Below are 18,087 nucleotides of genomic sequence, written 5' to 3'. Positions count from 1 at the left end.
TTTTCATAGACATTGATTTATTAACATAAAAAAAACGTTATTAATAATTTCAAAATTTTTGTCATTAGGCTCTACAAATACCTCCATTTTTTCTTTAAAGTGATTATTACTTTCAATAATTTTGGACCCGTACTCGATTCCTGTTTCGATATCGGGTACCCGGTTTTTTTACTCAGCCATAGTAAAAAGGAGTAAACAAATACCATTTAATTTTAATGTTGAATTGACAATGACAGTTTAGGAAAAAAATCATCAATTTTTTTTTATTTATTTTTATTTTTACAGACACTGATTTATTACCTTAAAAAACAGATTACAATTTACCAGCAGCCTATATAAATAGCTCCACTTTTCTTTAAATTGTTTATTACTTTCAAAAAATTTGGACCCGAAACCAGTTCCAATCTCGAACCCGTAACCTGTTCCTATTCCGATATCGGGTACGGGGTCCCCGATATCGGGTACGGGGTCCCCGATATCGGGTACGAGGTCCTCGATTTATGTACTCAACTATAGTAAAAAGGAGTAAACAAATATCATTTAACTTGGATGCTCATTTGACATGACAGTTTAGGAAAAAGATCATCAATTTTTGTTTTTTTCATATACACTAATTTATTAACATAAAAAAACACATTATAATTTACCACCAGACTCCATAAATACCCACATTTTTCTTAAAGCGTGTATTATATTATTTTTCAAACTTTTCACAAGGATTTGAAGTATTGAAATTTCTAATGTATGGGTTAGGCTTTATAACGATTTATTGATTTTTACTTTCACAATTGCTTGTCAATTTGGCAATTAGAGACTTAACATAGGGAACTCGGTCAAGAAATAACTCTACTGGGTACCGTTACAAAATTTTAAGAATCGAAACCAGTTTGGATCATGCAAATTACTTTTGGACCTGGAACCGGTACTAGTGGAACAAGTTCCAATTCAGAACCACGGGTTCCTAACTGGTTATGGTTCCGGTTCCAAGTACCCGATTTCTTTACTCACCCATAGTAAAAATGAATAAACAAACATCATTTAACTTAAATGGTAATTTGACATGATAATTTTGGGAAAAAATCATCATCTTTTTTTTTCTATTCATAGACACGATTTATTAACATAAAAACATATTATTACTGATTATTAAATTGGCACGCGAGATTTGGCGTATTGGACTTTCTAGTGCATGGGATGGACTTTCTAGTGCTAACCCCGGTAAAAAGGAGTAAACAAACATCGTTAACATGAATGTTGATTTGACACGACAATTTAGGAAAAAAATCATCATTTTTTGTTACTTTCACCGACACTGATTTATTAAGATTAAAAAAAACGTTATTTATAATTTCAAAATTTGCAACTAGGGTCTTTAAATACCACCATTTTTCTAGTGATTATTACTTTCCAAATTTTTGGACCCGAAATCGGTTCCAATCCCAAATCCGTAACCAGTTCCTATTCCGATATCATGTACCCGATTTCTTTACTCATTAGTAAAAAGTAGTTAATAAACATTATTTTACTTGAATGCTGATTTGACATGACAATTTAAGAAAAAAATCTTCAATTTTTTTTTCGTAGACACGATTATTAACATAAAAACATATTATTACTAGCTATTAATTTAGCACGCATCATTTGGAGTACTATACTTTCTAGTGCATGGGTTGGACTTTCTAGTGCTAACCCCGATAAAAAGGAGTAAACAAACATCATTTAACATGAATGCTGATTTGACACGACAATTTAAGAAAAAAATCATCAATTTTTGTTATTTTCATAGACACTGATTTATTAACATAAAAAAAACTTTATTAATAATTTCAAATTTTGTCATCAGGCTCTACAAATACCTCCATTTTTTCTTTAAAGTGATTATTACTTCCAAAAATTTTGGACCCGGAACCGGTTCCAATCCCGAACCCGTAATCGGTTCCTGTTTCGATATCGGGTACCCGGTTTTTTACTCAGCCATAGTAAAAAGGAGTAAACAAATACCATTTAACTTTAATATTGAATTGACATGACAGTTTAGGAAAAAAATCATCATTTTTTTTTTTTTTTTTTTTAAATTTTTTTTTTTACAGACACTGATTTATTACCTTAAAAAACAGATTACAATTTACCAGCAGGCTATATAAATACCCCCCCATTTTTCTGAAAGCGAATATTATATTGTTTTCCAAACTTTTCAAAAAATCCCCTATTAATTTCAATTATGTCTAACAACCTCTCAATGCAGAAAAAGCTTGAAACTTTGGCAGAAGAATTGAAGGAACGTAGAAGGATGAATCATGAACTAGCAATGGGTAACCTTTGTACTGAATTGATGCATGGTCGCAAAAAGTTAGAGGATCTAAACATGAGTGAGTTGGGAGAAGTTATAGCATTTGTAGAAAAAAGGTCAGAAGAAATAAACAAGGCAATTATTGCCAAAAGCCAAGAAAAGGCTAATTAATTGTGAGTGTACGTTGTAGCTAGACCAATGATACATTTCTTAAACATTTGAATAAATTTGGTCTACTAATTTTACTTTTTTTCTAATTTATTTGATGCACTTGTCAAAATCTTTTTACTTCATAAACAAAATAATTCTCTAACATGAATTAATCAAATCTAACATATTCTACTTTTTCTTTGAGAACCCGTTTAGGCAGGGGCACCCGGAAATGGATATTAGATTTGATAAAATCTGAAGTATTCAATATTTAAGTTTTTTTTTATCATTCTGAACCCGATTTCGAAAGATTTTGGAATCCAAATGTAGAAAATTGGATTGAATATACGGGTACTTTTTTCAGATATCTCAAATGTCCTGCAAAAGTTTAAAATCTAATTTGGATTTGATTGGTAAATATCATAATATCCTATCTAAAATATTCAAATATAAAAGAACGAACCATATATATTTTATCTCGAATTGGATTAGCTGGATCATGTGCAGGGTCGACCAAATTGGATTTTTTTTCCCAAGCCTACATTAACTATGAATTTGGGTAATGGTACGTAGCTCACTCAAAACTATATCTTTTAACACTTTTTAATACCATCTATTAAGACCATTACCATCAAGTTGAGATTTGAGATTCATAATTATGGACATTATGATGTTATTTTTCCTGTTAAAAACACTTAGATTTATTTTCATTCTCAATATTTATTATTGGCACACAAGGATTTGAAGTATTGAACTTTATGATGAATGGGTTAGGCTTAATAAGGATTTATTGATTTACTTTCACAATTGCTTGTCAATTTGGAAATTAGCGATTTAACATAGGGAACTCGGTCAAGAAACAACTCTACTAGGTACAATTACAAAATTTTAAGAAACGGAGCCGGTTTGGATCTCGCAAATTACTTTTGGACCTAGAACCGGTCCCAATGAAACTAGTTCCAATTCAGAACCACGGGTTCCTAACTGGTTATGGGTCCGGTTCCAAGTACCCGATTTCTTTATTCACCCATAGTAAAAAGGAATAAACAAACATAATTTAACTTAAATGTTGATTTGACATGACAATTTAGGAAAAAAATCATCATCTTTTTTTTTCCCCATAGACACGATTTATTAACATAAAAACATATTATTACTGATTATTAAATTGGCACACGGGATTTGGAGTATTGGACTTTCTAGTACATGGGCTGGACTTTCTAGTGATAACCCTGGTAAAAAGGAGAAAACAAACATTAGTTAACATGAGTGTTGATTTGACATGACGATTTAAGAAAAAAATCATCGTTTTTTGTTATTTTACCACACACTAATTTATTAACATAAAAAAAACGTTATTAATAATTTCAAAATTTGCAATCAGGCTCTGCAAATATCTCCATTTTTCTTTAAAGTGATTATTACTTTCCAAAATTTTGGACCCGGAACCGGTTCCAATTCCAAACCCGTAACCGGTTCCTATTTCAATATCGGGTACCCGATTTCTTTACTCAATAGTAAAAAGGATTAAACGAACATTAATTAACTTGAATGCTAATTTGACATGAAAATTTAAGAAAAAAATTTATCATTTTTCTTTTCTTTTTCATAGATACGATTTATTAACATAAAAAACATATTATTACTAGCTATTAAATTGGCACGCGGGATTTGGATTATTGGACTTTCTAGTGCATGGGGTGAACTTTCTAGTTCTAACCCTGGTAAAAAGGAGTAAACAAACATCATTTTAAATGAATGTTGATTTGACACGACAATTTAAGAAAAAAATCATCAATTTTTGGTTTTTTCATAGACACTAGTCAATTAACATAAAAAAAACGTTATTAATAATTTCAAAATTTGCCATCAGACTCTACAAATACCTCCACTTTTCTTTAAATTGATTATTACTTTACAAAATTTTGGACCCGAAACCGGTTCCAATCTCGAACTCGTAACCGGTTCCTATTCCGATATCGGGTACGGGGTCCCCAATTTCTTTACTCAACCATAGTAAAAAAGAGTAAACAAATACGAAGTATCATTTAACTTTAATGTTGATTTGACATGACAACTTAGGAAAAAAATCACCAAATTTTGTTTTTTTCACAGACACTGATTTCTTAACATAAAAAACACATATAAGCTCTATAAATACCCTCATTTTTCTTAAAGCGAGTATTATATTATTTTCCAAATCTTTCACAAAATCCCCTATTAATTTCAACCATGTCTAACAACCCCTCAATGCAGAAAGAGCTTGAAACTTTGGCAGAAGAATTGAAGGAACGCAGAAGGATGAATCATGAACTAGCAATGGGTAACCTTTGTACTGAACTAATGCATGGTCACAAAAAGTTAGAGGATCTAAACATGAGTGAGTTGGGTGAAGTTATAGCATTTGTAGAAAAAAGATTAGAAGACTTAAACAAGGCAATAATTGCCAAAAGCCAAGAAAAGACTAAGTAATTTTGTGTGTACTTTGTAGCTAGACCAATGATACATTTCTTAAACATTTGAATAAATTTGGTCTACTAATTTTACTTTGTTTTCTAATTTATTTGATGCACTTGTCCAAATCTTTTTACTTCCTATACAAAATAACTCTTAACATGAATTGATCAAATTTAACATATTCTACTTTTCCTTTGAGAACCATTTAGCCAGGGGCACAAAATTTGATATTAGATTCGATCTGATCAGAAATATACAATATTCATTTTTTTAAAAATTCAGAACTTGGTTCTGAAAGAATTTTGAATCCGAATGTAGAAAATCGGATTGGATATCCGGGTACTTTTTTCAGATATCTCACATGTCCTCCAAAAGTTTTCAAATCTAATTTGGATTTGATTGGTAAATAACATAATATCCTATCCGAAATATTCAAATATAAAATCTAATTTATTTTTATTCTCACTATTTATTACTGGCTTCTAAATTGGCACACGAGGATTTGAAGTATTGAACTTTCTGATGAATGAGTTAGGCTTAATAAGGACTTTATTGTTTTTTACTTTCACTATTGCTTGTCAATTGGGCAATTAGCAACTTAACATAGGGAACTCGGTCAAGAATCATCTCTATTGGGTACCGTTACAAAATTTTAAGAACCGGGACTGATTTGGATCATGCAAATTACTTTTGGACCTAGAACCGGTTCCAGTGGAACTAGTTCCAATTCAGAACCACGGTTCCTAACCGGTTATGGGTCCGGTTCAACTCAATTATTTTACTCACCCATAGTAAAACGGAATAAACAAATATCGGTTAACTTAAATATTGTTTTAACATGACAAATTAGGAAAAAAAATCATCATCTTTTTTCTTTTTTCATAGACACGATTTATTAACATAAAAACATATTATTACTGGCTATTAATTTGGCACGCGAGATTTGGAGTATTGGACTTTCTAGTGCATGGGTTAGACTTTCTAGTGCTAAGCCCGGTAAAAATGAGTAAACAAACATCAATTAACATGAATGTTGATTTGACACGACAATTAAGAAAAAAATCATCATTTTTTGTTATTTTCGTAGACACTGATTTATTAACATAAAAAAAATATTTTTAATTTCAAAATTTGCAACCAGACTTTGTAAATACTTCCATTTTTCTTTAAAGTGATTATTACTTTCCAAAATTTTGGACCCGAAACCGATCCAAACCCGACCCCGTAACCGGTTCCTATTCCGATATCGGGTACCCGATTTCTTTACTCAGTAGTAAAAAGGAGTAAACGAACATTATTTAACTTGAATGTTTATTTGACATGACAATTTAAGAAAAAAATCATCATTTTTTTTCTTTTTCATACACACGATTTATTAACATAAAAAGCATATTATTACTAGCTATTAAATTGGCACGCGGGATTTGGGAGTACGTAGCGGACTTTCTAGTGCATGGGCTGGACATTCTAGTGCTAAACCTGGTAAAAAAGAGTAAATAAATATCATTTAACATGAATGCTTATTTGACACGACAATTTTAAAAAAAAATCATCATTTTTTGTTATTTTCATAGACCCCGATTTATTAACATAAAAAAAATGTTATTAATAATTTCAAAATTTGCCACCAGGCTCTACAAATACCTCCATTTTTCTTTAAAGTGATTATTACTTTCTAAAATTTTGGACCCGATATCGGTTCCAATTTCAAACCCGTAACCGATTCCTATTCGATATCGGGTACGGGGTCCCCGATTTCTTTACTCAACCATATTAAAAAGGAGTAAACAAATATCATTTAACTTAGGAAAAAAAATCATCAATTTTTTTTTTCCCCACAGACACTGATTTCTTAACATAAAAAACACATATAGGTTCTATAAATACCTCATTTTTCTTAAAGCGAGTATTATATTATTTTCCAAATCTTTCACAAAATCCTCTATTAATTTCAACCATGTCTAACAACCCCTCAATGCAGAAAGAGCTTTAAACTTTGGCAGAAGAATTGAAGGAACGTAGAAGGATGAATCATGAACTAGCAATGGGTAACCTTTGTACTGAATTGATGCATGGTCACAAAAAGTTAGAGGATCTAAACATGAGTGAGTTGGGAGAAGATATACCATTTGTAGAAAAAAGATCAGAAGAAATAAACAAGGCAATAATTGCCAAAAGCCAAGAAAAGGCTAAGTAATTGTGTATGTACTTTGTAGCTAGACCAATGATACATTTCTTAAACATTTGAATAAATTTGGTCTACTAATTTTACTTTGTCTTCTTATCTATTTGATGCACTAGTCAAAATCTTCTTACTTCCTAAACAAAATAATTCTCTAACATGAATTAATCAAATTTAACATATTCTATTTTTCCTTTGAGAACCCATTTAGCCAGGGGCACGAAAATGGATATTAGATTCGATCTGATCTGAAATATACAATATTAGATTTTTTTTAATCATTCTGAACCCTGTTTCGAAAGAATTTTGAATCCGAATGTAGAAAATCGGATTGGATATCCGAGCACTATTTTCCAGATATCTCAGATGTCCTCCAAAAGTTTTAAAATCTAATTTGGATTTGATTGGTAAATATCATAATATCCTATTCGAAATATTCAAATATAAAAGACCGAACCATATATATTTTATCTCGAATTGGATTAGCTGGATCACGTGCAGGGTCAACCAGATTGGATTTTTTTCCCAAGCCTACATTTAACTATGAATTTAAACATCACCATATCATGTATTGTTTGCAACATTTGGTTATTATTACACTAAAAATTCAATGTAGATGAACAAAGATGGTTGTGGTTTGGGCCGTGCTTAGCCCACATGTAACCAGGGTGTAAAAATGGATATTAGATCCGATTTGATATGAAAATAGAGGATATTTGATTTTTTTTATCAGTAAGCTTCAATCTGAACCCGATTTCGAATAAATGCGGATATCAAATTCAGATTCGAATGAAGAAAATCGGATTGGTTATTAGGGTATTTTATCCGGGATACCTCAAATGTCTGCCTGTAATACCCCGAATTTTTAAAACTTGATTAATTATGCTAAATTACTTTTATTTTAGCTTAAAACCGTTTTAAACCCTAATTTCAAATTTCATTTCAATTATTGAAGTTTTATTGCGATTGAATTTTAATATCGTTACACGCTTTATTTTTAAGATTTTACAATTTAATTTTTACGAGCTTAAAACTTTTTAAATCTTATTTATTTCGAATCTTTAATAATTTCGGAACATTCTTAATTTATTCGAAAACTAAATTTATTTTATGTTGTCGATATTTTAAGGAATTATTTCAAAACTTGTTTTAATTAAGGATTTATATTTTATTTTTTTACCAATTCCTAAAATAGCAACTAAAATTCTGAAATTTACATATTCTAAGATTATAAAAATATACTCATTCACACTCAAAGCCAAAATGCATATTTCTCTTCTGCTCTTCTCTGCTGTGTCAACCAAATCAATGAGCAGACAAAATTTTCTTACTTTCTTGACTACTCTTTCTCCCTAAATCAGTCCAAGTTCATTTCCTTGGTCTCCAAGTACTACAGCTTCTTCCTCACTCTACCACCATGGTGAGCTCATGAATGATGTCAATGTCATCCCCTTGACCCTATAAATAGAAGAGAAACCTGCTCCCTGTTACCCAACAATTCAGTGGATTTATTCAACCAAAACTCTCAAATTCTCCAGCTCTTTCTCTGTTTCGAACAAACAACCACCAATGCCACCTTGTGGCCACCGCAAACACCCCCACATCCCCTCCCCTGTTCGTACTCCCTCTCCCTTGCTGTTCCGCCACCGCAAGACCAACCACCATCATCACCCAATCTCCGCCCCAATCCCCGGCGAGCCGCCGCCCAAAATCAACCGAAAAACACCCCTTTCCCTGCTTTCCCCTGTTCGCACGACCACCTTCCCTCCCTTGCTGTTTCACCGCCGCGAAACCACACCACCACCACTGTCGCCTCCCAGCCGTGGTTCCGCGGTGCGACACCCAGACCGCCGCCCAGACCTCCGCCCACCATCTCCCCTCTCCTTCCTCTTCGTGCTTCCCTCCTCCTTCGTGCCCTGAGCCCCTCTGTTCCTCGTGCAAAAAAAAAAAAAGGTTCCCAGGAAAACAAAATCCCAAATTGGTTTTGCTGCTTTTCATTCCTTAAGTCAAGCCCAAATTTCATTGGCCCAAATTACTAAGTGAATTTTTTTATTTTTCCCAATAATTTACCAATCTAAATATTTTGTAAAAATAAACGATTACTTAAACATTTTAATTAAATAAATTCTTAATGATGATATTATAACTATATTTCGACATAAAAGGTTTAAATTAATATTCGTGTAAAATCGATTTATGAAATATGAATTTAGTTTTTAATTGAAAATTTGATTAATAATAATATTTTCGTTAAAACTATGAAATTATAATTTTTATTACAATTTTTTATTTATGAATTCAAATATTTATAAACTTATTATAAAGTATTAATAGTAATCATTTAATAACTAATTGAATGATTAATACTGTGAAAGAAATCGAACTCGGAGCTCAGGAAGAACGGTCCATCGAACAAGGAATATAAACTACGGTTGAGGTAACATCTATTGCTAACACCCGCAATCCCTTTATGAAATGTGTTTTATGAGATTATGAAATATGTTTATAATGATATGTTTTTGGATTGTGGGATATGAAATGTATTTATAAAGTGTGTTTTATGAATTATGATATTTAAATGTGTTTATGAATGATTTTATAAGAATGATGTTTATGAGTTATGAATAAGATACGAAACATGATAAATAAAAGTGTAACAGGTTCTGGCAGTTAGTGGGGTTACTATTTCTAGGTCGTGCACGTACCGCCGTACCGCGGGACACCCAACAAGGGAGAGTACTCCTTGAGGGTTACCACAAGCTAAAAGAGAAACTATTTAGGTACGGGCGTATGTCCAACAAGGGAGAGTGCTCCTTGAGGACTATCGCAAGGTGGGAGACGTCCCGCAAGGTTAACTTGTCAGTTACCAAGTAAAATGAATGTTTTATGAAAGATAATGCGAAATGTTAAAGTTTCAAGACGTAAATGATGTTTTATTACAATGAGTTTATTAAAGTGATTTACTATATTCTATTCTCCCTGTTTGCAAAGTAAATAAAATGAATTGAAATGAATTTACGTTGTTAGGGTAGTATGTTACTGGGCCTCGGCTCACGATATTGCTTTTGTTTTAGGTACGAAGAAGATCATGGGATGCCCTAGAGTGAGGATGCAACAATCAAATTCACGATTGATGTTTAGTAAAGATATTTATGTATCACTAGTAATAATGGATGAACTAATTAAAATCTAAGTTAAAAATTTCAACTATTGAGTTAGATTTTAATAGTTATGTTTTATCCATGTTAGGAATATTTATTAAGGTTTATTTAGATTTAGATGTAAATATTAAAGAATTAATCGAAGTTAAGTATAATTACTGTTACTCAACAGTAGTCAGTAAATTTAAAAAGGTAAGAAGGCCCTTTCAACTGCTCATTTTATGTCTACCTATACCAAAAAGGGGAAGGATGACAATTTTAATTGCTTCACAAGCAACAGAGGCGAAATATCTAATGTTAATGAGTGTATGTCTGACAAAACAACTGAGGAAGTTTCTGGGAAATTTTCTGAAAAGCCAAGATCAAGCTTTATATCTACTGGTAAGGAGAAGAAACAATTTGCATTCACCAACAAGAAGAAAGGAAACTCGTCGCTACAAATTTCTCCATCGGCTTATGATAAATTGCTCCAAGAGAAACAAATCAAGGTTTACAAGCCTAAGGATTACACTTGGATGTCAGTTTGTATTGCTTCAAAGACAGATGCTAAACATGTGAAGCAGGTTATAAGTATATCAAGTTGTGGGGGAAATGATCAAACTCTTGACATTCCCGCAACAATGGAGGAAATAATCAGCACCGAGGACACTAGTGATCATGTTGTGCAGATGGATATGGATCTCGGCACACCCCTTGGTTTGCAAACTTGTTTAGTGACCAACTCTTCAACAACCAGGACTTTCGATCTCTTCCTATTGGCTACAAGTTGGAAAACCCCGACAACAACAAGGCCGATCTCGTCACATATCTCTTCATCTAGGGTAAGGAAGATTCAGAGTTATCAGAAGCGCCTCTCAATTGTCAAGGTAGGTATTGGTGACAAGCGGAAGTTGTCACTGCGTTTTGTTAATTACTTCGAAAGCAATGTAAGAGCAAAAAAAGCTCGTAGTAGTGTCGTAGTTTCTACTTGTATGTTTTAGTTGTTCATTTAGCTTTTGTCAAAATAAAATAAAATTAAAAAGGGTATGTCGCCTTGTATTTCCCACGAGGGAGATACGGCATGTGAAGCTCCGACTAAATCAGGGTTTCCGCTGCTAATTAAAGATAATTAACCTAATTAATGGTGTTTAGAAGTCGGGGCGTTACACCGCCGAAATTTCTTAAATCCCATACGGATCCGATTGGCAGATATCAAAATATCATATCCGAAATATCAAAATGTAAATAAATCCCTATTCATATGTTTTTTTTCTCGAATCGGATTAGCCGGATCACGTGTCGGATCGACCAGATCGGCTTTTTCCCCCCAAGCCTACACTTAACTACGAATTTGAACATTATCATATCATGTAGTATTTGCAACTTGTGGTTATTATATACAAAATTTTCAATCAAGATGAGAAGCCATGTATTGCCCATGTTTTTTTTCATCTAGATTTAATCGCCGTAATAAGTTTTTCTCCCTCAAAGGTTCGTGGATTTATTGTGTTATTATAACGTAACAGACATTCTTTAATTGTCTTGGAGTTTTAATAATTGTATAGATTACATTTTGTAATCAAACAATTAATCAATATGATCAAATAGTTATATTTTAGGAAAATTTGATGGGAATAAGGCCCTGTTTGGCAATTGGCTGTTGGCTGTTGGCTGTCGGCTGTTTTACTTGGCTGGTTTGACTGGCTGTTCAAGTTGGCTGCTTTTGTTGGCTGTTTGACTATGGATTGGTTACAAATATGTTTGGTAAAATCAGTTGTTGGTTGTTGGCTGTAGCTATGTAAAATGACATTTAAGGACATTTAATGTATTTTATTCATTTTTCAATACATACTTTGTATTATGTACGGAGTAAAACGTAACTACAAATAAATAAAATATAAATTTAAAAATAAATTACTTTATGCAATAGTATTAATAAATTATTATTTTAATTAATAATTATGGAGTAATAATTAATAACTAATAATTAATAATCAATGATTAATAATTAATAATTAATAATAATTAAATTAATAATAATAATTAATTATTAATAATTAATGATTAATTATTATTAATTAATAACTAATTATTTATTAATTAATCATTAATAATTAATGATTAATTATTATTAATCAATAACTAATTATTTATTAATTATTCACTTTTAGTTATTAGTCATTAATTAATACGGAGTACTCCGTAATTATTAACTTTTAGTTATTAGTTATTAGTTATTAATTATTAATTATTAGTTGTTAATTGTTAATTGTTAATTGTTAATTGTTAATTGTTAATTGTTAATTGTTAATTGTTAATTATTAATCATTAATTATTAATCATTAATTATTAACTATTAGTTAATTAGTAAAAAAAATAAGGACAAAAAAGTAATTTAGATAGTGAAAAGCCAAAAGCCAACTCCAAAAAGCTAGTGTTACTAGCTTTTCATTTTTGGCGGAAAAGCTGGCTTTTCAGCAAGCTAAAAAGCCAGTTACCAAACATATTTTTTGGTTGTTTGACCAGATTAAAAATCCAACAGCCAAAAGCCAACCAAAAAGCCATCAAAAAGCCATTTGCCAACACTACTACAAAAGTTGGAATAGGAGACGCTAAATAGAGAACGGTTAAGTTTGTTGAGCGTATTATAGGATTATAGAGAACGCATTTCTCTTGTAACAGTTTTGTGAATAAAAGAATAGAAAACGGTGATCTTACCTAACCATTTTATATTATTTACCATGATAAAATAAAAAATTAAATTTATAATAACTGATAAAATATAAAGCAGTTTTATATTTTATTTTATTTTATTTACCATACAAAAAACAAAATTTGTTCTCATTTACCATTTTATATTATTATTTACCGTTTTATAATATTATTTACCAAAATATTTACCATACAAAAAACAAAATTTGTTCCCAAAATAGTTGTATATGTAACGTAAATTAATGAATTAATTCTAATAAGTTTTTCTTTCCTCCTCAAACAATTGGAAAACAAGACTATCAAAGTATAAGTTGGGCGGAAGAAAACTTTAGCAATTACTTTGACCCACGCAAAACCAAAAGCCAAAAATAGCTTCGATTCTCACGCAAAACCAAGGGAAAAACCGTGCACCACCGCACCGGATCTCCCATCCTCTACCGTTGCTCCACTATAATGCCGCTCCACTGTATCGCAACCTCCGATGAACACCGTCAGTCCCACCGCCGTTGTCAATTCCGAGGTTTGTATTTTTTGTTACCTATTATTTCTTCAACTAATAACCCTGGGGTTTATGAACGTTCGTTATCATCAAATTATAATATATGAATGAGGAATTCTTATTGTAAACTATTTGTATTTCAATTTTTTGTTTATTTATTTAGTCGAATCTGCAAAAGTTTGTGACTACCTCTTGAATTTTGTTTCTGATTGCTATTATTTCGCTTGCAGTAACTGAAGATCGGATTAATTTCATTATATCATTTTTATCTCTCTGTTTATATTCATTCTGAATAATTTTTGTTTCTTCTTTGAATTAGTAATTTTTACATGAATCTGCAAAAGTTTTGTTGTGATGTAAAATCGAGTACTCTCCATTTTGGTAAAATTTGAACTAAACGTGATATTTGTGGAAATTGTAGATTCTCAAATCAGCAATTAAACGATTATGCGAATTTTGTAGTATGATTTTGTAACAAACTAGGATCATTAGTATGAAACTGCAGTGTACTTTTTTGTGATTAGTGCTAGTAGTTCTCAGATAAAGGAGAAGTAAATTTAGGGGCTAAATAAGTTGGAAATGATTTGTTTTAATCAAGGTAAGATCATTTCTCAGTTTTGAGCGACCTGTGTATGGTATGGGTGAATGAATTAAACAATAATAATGCTAGCAATGTAGTTGTTCTCGTCTCGAGTATTTAACTAAGATCAATCTACATAATATGGTACTGCCATACTGGTAATTTTTTTATGCATGGTTTGTTGTGTGATTTATTTTTCTAATTAATACATTGTGCCAAGGAATCAGGCATGGTATTAACAAATGCGGGTGATTATGAATCTGAGGGTTATTTTGTAAATGCAAACCTTGTGCAGGTTAAGGGACATGTTTGCTTACTGCTAGGTGAAACATCCAACAATTAAGGTAGAAAATATTCAAGTGTTATCAAGCACAAGTATGTATGGAGGAGGTAAACTCGGAGAGTTTGATAGGATTTTACTGTTTATTGCGTCATGTGGCTATTTTCTTGCTTTCGCTTTCTCAGACAAGCCTTTGCATATTTAAGCAATCGATAGAGTGTGAAATGGATGATTCAGTTCCAGTTTTGGTCGCGTTATTTGGTTGTATGGCTGGTTATTTCTGAGAGTTTTTTGTATTTCCTTGAGCCTTATGTCTTTTCTTGTTGATGATCTGGTTAACCTTTCTATTGCCCATCTACTCTTATGTATTTTCATGATCTTGGGATTGTTTCTGAATCTAGTTTGACGCAGTTTGGAGATAGAGTGTTTGATTGCTCTTGGGATTATTAAATTTCTGGACCTGATTTGATGAAGTTAAGTAAGTTGAGCTCTATTTATTTTCTTTTTTACGCCTTGTGATTTTTTCTTCTATTTTCGTTTGACTTGTTTTGATTTGACTAAGCTCAATTATGATATAGATGACACCATTTTGCTCATGTGAGCTTTAATCTTATGTCTTTTTTTCTTAACCCTAGTAAACCCCCAATTGTTGTACTTTTTGGTTTGAGTTTAGGTCTTCTACAGGGTATAGAAAGTTCTGTTTGTTTTGAATTTTTTCCTAGATTGATTTTCAAGGTCATGAAAGATTTTTTTATTTGGTCAATTCACTTGGTTTTTCCGATATAGATGCACTCCCAAACGGTTATGTCTATCACCTTGGTGATCAGGTCTGGCTAAAACTGGTTGTTATACATATTCAATCTTTGCACTTGTGTTTATGTTGAAACAATACATGATGCTATTTGTGTCTGCCCATTTTGGGAACTGTTGGCCGAAACCTATCCGAACTTCCTAGGTTATAATAAAAAGCATCATACAAAGCCAATTTACAATAAAATTCCATGACAAGTTATATAGCAAAGTAACGTGGCAAGGCATGCTGTAAATGATACTTCTCTTCAATGTCTTCAAACCATCAGAATATCAGATACCACATTCTACTCCCAGAAACTCGTCCCTGAACCCTCTTCCATCATCAACTTTTCTTCTTCCTCATCATACCCAAGTCCCCAACTAAGAAGATTCGCAGCATAAGGCGAGCTCGACAATACCTCAAAGGCCCTTGTCGCTGGATTTATTAGTAGCAACTCTTCTTCTTCATTCCTGACTAATTAACATTTTTATTTGGTGTATATTCCCATTATTTACTGTTACATTTATGACTCTTACATTTTAACTTGTCTTGTAGTTTTTTAACAAAGCACCCACGTACTCTAAAAATACGATTGACGAGCTAAGGGAGAGATGGATCTAATACGTTACCGAATATCACCAACCAAATTACGAAGATGATGATAATGATGATCTAGTGTGAGTTGGGCTAGCTCAAGGAGATGGTTACCTATCTATTTTTTTATTGACATTGGAAAGAATTTTGATTTTTGTTGTCGTACCTTGCATACTCATGATCTAGTGTGACTTAAGCTAGCTGAGATGGTTGTTGCAGAGTCTGTTCCTGCTGCAGACGATGTTGCTGCAGACGATGTTGTTGCTGCTGTTACGGTCCTGTTACGCTGCTGTGACGCTGCTGATACTCGGTTGTACCTGCTGCAGACTCTGTTGTACCTGCTGCAGGGGCTGCTGTTGCTGGAGAATTTGATCGCTGTTGCTGTTGAGTTTTTTATTTTTTTTATTTTTACAGTGATATTGGATTTCTATTTTTGCCGTACCTTGTGTAGATTTTTTTTTTCCGTACCTTGTGTAGATCATTTATTTTGTTATTGAATGAATGAATAATATTATTTTGTTATTGAATGAAAGGATTTTTGGAAAGATCGCGTCGATATCATTTATATTTTATCGTTTTAGATTTGGTTTACAAAATCGTAATATCCTATTTAAAAATAATATTAAAAAAAAATTGCACGTGCTGTTTTTAAATAATATTAAAAAAAAAGGGGTAGAATATAGTACGCCTATGTACGGAAGATGTTCTGTATCTCAATATTTAATAGGAAGAATAGAGGACGGTTATGTACGGAAGGCGCGCTTTATTATAGAGTATAGGAGACGGTTATGTACGTTAACCGTTCTATATTCCTTCTTCATTTTCTGATTTTAGGAAGGGAATAGAGTACGCTTATCTCTTATCACTGTACTTTACAACTAGGTATATAAAACGTTTATTTTACCCGTTTTATAAACTTTATAGTGCGCTGAGTTGGAGAACGCCTCTAAGGCGTCCTATAAACTATATTTCAACAGTACTCTATACCATTTTTTGTAGTAGTGCAAACAAGGCCTCAACCTTTGCCTGATTTTTAAAAAATAAGTTAACCTTTTAAAAATTCTGGAGTGAGTTGAATAATTTTAAATAAGTCATTTTACTTGATACCTGTTGCGAGAAGGTCAACAGGTCACATTTGACCTTTAGTTTCTAAAATGACGCTGACATGGCTAGTTAATTGCCAACACCCACACCACCTCACATTTACTGGGGAAAAATATCACTCAAACTATAATCTCTTGTGGAAAATAAGATCTACCATTACAGTATTACATCGATAATGGAGTCTGGATCCTCTAGAGTTCTAAAATAACCGTACAAGGTAGAGTTGTATCTAAACCATACATTTTAAAATAAATGGCTCGTATTGATGAGAAAAAAATAGGGGAAATTCTGGAAAGATAATATATGAACCATTGATTTTTCATTCAATGGTTGATATGCTCAAACTCTACCTTGTAGAGTTATTTTAGAACTCTAGAGGATCCAAAACCCCGACAATGACACCAAACAACACTGACACTACCACCACCACCACCAAACAAGCTCCAACCAGGCAACCACCATTAAATCCACATGCATTTTCGCTTCGGGCTTCGAAAACCTCCAACCACCATCGACAACCCACCAAACAAACTCCCTGATTACCCAGAAATCATCATATTGATGACGAACTTTCGAATGTAAATTACCCAAAACAACAAACATCCACCCAATTCGAACACACTAATGGAACCAAATTAGTCCATAATTTATCATCAAAATTAAGAAAATCATACGATAGAAACTCTTAGTCCGGACTCCGGAGATCAAAACTAGCAATGAATCTACCTAATGAATCATTGGAGATCACTACACAATAATAAGGCCTCATTTAAAGGAACACCCAATCGTTGTTTTGTTTTTAATGTCAAACCCAAACCCCAACTTGATACAGCAGGTACTAATACACGTGTCATGTAACCATTCGTTATATAAAAAAAAAACTTTTTTGTTTCTTTTTTTCCCTTCATTCATCCTTCCTCCCTTTCATCCCTCTTGCATTTGACAACAATTCGCCCACCATCAACACCTACTAATTCCTGCAATACCACACTCATAATAAACTCCAATAGTCCAACGCAACTCCTCAACAATAACTCACACAACAATATAATTGCAACCAAAAACACAATTACAACAACTAGTGCAAAGTAATCGAAAAAACAGAGGAAAAAAATATCTATTTATTGACGATCGAGGGCTACGATTTAATCGACAATTGGGTGGAAATTGAAACGAGAAGATGGTTAAGCAGGATGCGGGCAATGAAATTATAGATGATGAAGATCAAATGAGCCCACCAGTGGCGGCGGCGGAGGTGCGGGGTTGATTGGTGGTAGCAGCGATGATGCTCGGCGATGTAAGAAAT

At 32.5% G+C, this 18,087-nt stretch overlaps 1 long non-coding RNA gene across 3 annotated transcripts; it reads left to right on the top strand.

Annotated features, from left to right (window-relative positions):
- The first annotated feature begins 12,807 nt into the window (after positions 1–12,807).
- On the top strand, positions 12,808–16,222 carry LOC130470603 (uncharacterized). 3 transcript variants are annotated; one of them, XR_008931321.1, is made up of 3 exons: positions 12,808–13,451; positions 14,306–15,760; positions 15,897–16,222. It is a non-coding gene; the product is annotated as an uncharacterized lncRNA (long non-coding RNA). The 3 variants fall into 3 exon arrangements; XR_008931319.1 differs by having other exon boundaries at positions 12,808–15,760; XR_008931320.1 differs by having other exon boundaries at positions 12,808–15,786.
- Positions 16,223–18,087: the final 1,865 nt, after the last annotated feature.

This window comes from Spinacia oleracea, chromosome 3 (assembly GCF_020520425.1).
Source record: "Spinacia oleracea cultivar Varoflay chromosome 3, BTI_SOV_V1, whole genome shotgun sequence".
Taxonomy (NCBI): Eukaryota; Viridiplantae; Streptophyta; class Magnoliopsida; order Caryophyllales; family Amaranthaceae; genus Spinacia; species Spinacia oleracea.
Note: the sequence above shows the minus strand (reverse complement) of the source record. Positions and strands in the feature narration are given on the sequence as shown.